At 48.4% G+C, this 2,830-nt stretch overlaps 1 pseudogene; it reads left to right on the top strand.

Annotated features, from left to right (window-relative positions):
* Positions 1-1,494: 1,494 nt before the first annotated feature.
* LOC126254021 (5S ribosomal RNA) lies at positions 1,495-1,612 on the top strand (annotated as a pseudogene).
* Positions 1,613-2,830: the final 1,218 nt, after the last annotated feature.

Below are 2,830 nucleotides of genomic sequence, written 5' to 3'. Positions count from 1 at the left end.
AAGTCGTTTATGGAATAGAAGGAGCTGCCCACGAAAAATGGTTTTACGTTAGTTTTAAAATTTGCTTCCTACTTGTCGCACATTATATGTTATTGTTGTTGCGTACTGAAGTCCTTTCTGAGCCACTGGCAATTTCAGTAACAGATAATGAAGGTCATTTTTTACTCTAGTGTTGAAGGTATAGGCCTCACTGTTCTTCTCAAATTGCGATGGATTGCTTATGACGAATTTCATTAGGGAATATATGTATCGTGATGGCGCAGTTAAAATGCCCAGCTCCGTGAAGAGGAACCTGCATGACGTTCGTGGGACATCACGTACACTGTCCAGTCACATTAATGTGATCACCTGTCAAAAGCCTGAATAACCACCTTTCGCAGCGGGGACAGCTGCGAGACGTGCAGGAAGAGAGTCAATGAGATTCTGGAAGGTACCGCGGGCATGTGGAGCCATGCAGACTCCACTGCTATGGCCATAAGCGCTAGGCTTCTCAGTTAAAGATCCACGGCACGTACAACCCGATCGGAGTGGTCCCACAAATTGTCGATTGAGTTTAAATGTGTGTGTGTAGAGGGGGGGGGGGGGGAGGGAGGTTGGTGGCCCGGGAAGTACCGTAAACTGATTCTGGCGCTCTTCGAACCACACACTTACTCTCTCAGCTGGGTGACACGTAGCATTGTCCTGCTGGTAGATCCCATCTGCTGAAAGAAAACTAATTGCATGTAGGGGTGGAGATGGTCCCCGAGGAGAGATACATAGTATAAGTAGGCTGTTTAGGTTTTTATGCTGGTAACGCCACGTAGGGCTTTATATGAAAATCACTGGCTGTGCTGTGCGCAGTCTGTGGCTGGTTGGCATTGTTGGAACATTCGCTATTGTAGTGTTGGGCAGTTGGCTGTTAACAGCGCGTAGCGTTGCGCAGTTGGTGAGCCGCCAGCAGTGGTGGATGTGGGGAGAGAGATGGCAGAATTTTGAGAGCGGACGATCTGGACGTGTGTCCATCAGAAAGAGTAAATTTGTAATATTGGGTATCATGAACTGATATATATATATATGATGACTTTTGAACACTATTAAGGTAAATACATTGTTTGTTCTCTATCAAAATCTTTCATTTGCTAACTATGCCTTCAGTAGTTAGTATCTTTTATTTAGCTGGCAGTATTGGCGCTCGCTGTATTGCAGTAGTTCGAGTAACGAAGATTTTTGTGAGGTACGTGATTCATGAAAGGTATAGGTTTTGTTAGTCAGGGCCATTCTTTTGTAGGGATTATTAAAAGTCAGAGTGCGTTGCGCTATAAATATTGTGTGTCAGTTTAGTGATGATCAGAATAAATAAAGAGAGTAATGTCTGAGTACGTTCAGTTTTGCTCAGCTGTTTGAAAAGCAAATAACGTAAGCGGTTTTCCAGCACAGTAATTCATAAATTTTTTTAAGGGGACGTTTCAATAGTTGTGTCCGATGAAGCACAAAACATCACTCATCTGAAAAGGCGGCAACGGCCCTGCCGCAGTGGATACACCGGTTCCCGTCAGATCACCAAAGTTAAGCGCTGTCGGGCTTGGCCAGCACTTGGATGGGTGACCATCCGGGCCGCCATGCACTGTTGCCATTTTTCGGGTTGCACTCAGCCTCGTTATGCCAATTGAGGAGCTACTCGACCGAATAGTAGCGGCTCCGGTCACAGAAAACCATCGTAACGACCGGGTGAGCGGTGTGCTGACCACACGCCCCTCCTATCGGCGTCCTCATTGAGGATGGCACGGCGGTCGGATGGACCCTATGGGCCACTTGTGGCCTGAAGGAGTGCAAAATCTGAAAAGTCCATCTCTCGCAACTCAGTGGACGTCTTGTTGCGTTGCGGCATTTGCGTGCAAATTCCAGTCTTCGTCGTCGATGATCAACAGTCAGCACGGGTGCGTGAATCGGGAGCCCATTGGAGAGGCCCTTAGGGAGTAACGTTCGCTGAGGTATCGTTGAAGAGACACTTGGTAGACCCTTGGTCCATCTGGCCAGTCAGTTGCTCGTCTGTTCGCCAGCACACTTCCCCGCAGTCGTCGTTTATCAAAAATGGTTCAAATGGCTCTGAGCACTATGGGACTCAACATCTTAGGTCATAAGTCCCCTAGAACTTAGAACTACTTAAACCTAACTAACCTAAAGGACATCACACACACCCATGCCCGAGGCAGGATTCGAACCTGCGACCGTAGCAGTCCCGCGGTTCCGGACTGCAGCGCCAGAACCGCACGGCCACCGCGGCCGGCCGTCGTTTATCCCTGTGACCTATGGCACGTGGTGCTCCACAGTCACTTCGGCGTCAGTTTCGGATAGCGCCATTTTGCCATGCACACGTCACATAAATCGCTCCGTTTCCGCATTACGACAACGACCGCACTGTTTTCCGCGCCCCACGCTTTATATAGCCTACAGTGCGAGTGCTACTTGGTAGACTTTGTGCCGGCAGCGGATTTCACCATCATCTAACACAAACACGACACGACAGAACAGACACACGCATTACAGCCATCTGCACGTATCAGGTACACTTACCACGCACGTGTCACACTTTTGGAAAGAAATGTGCCAGTGTGCGTGAAGGATAGGGGGAAACCTGTCTAATTAGTTGGTCGAAGCTATCCGTTGGGGATGTCCCAGCCAACCATGCCATGCCATACGAATTTTTTTTCTAGCTGTGTATTGCATGATGCTGTTGCCGATCACTATTAAAGCTCTTCGACATCGCCTACACAAAGTACTTGTGAAACGACAAGTTTTGTGCGGTGCGTGAGGAAATTATCAGCGGCAGCACAGTGTTGCCGCGATTCAT

This window comes from Schistocerca nitens, chromosome 4 (genome assembly GCF_023898315.1).
Source record: "Schistocerca nitens isolate TAMUIC-IGC-003100 chromosome 4, iqSchNite1.1, whole genome shotgun sequence".
Lineage (NCBI taxonomy): Eukaryota > Metazoa > Arthropoda > Insecta > Orthoptera > Acrididae > Schistocerca > Schistocerca nitens.
Note: the sequence above shows the minus strand (reverse complement) of the source record. Positions and strands in the feature narration are given on the sequence as shown.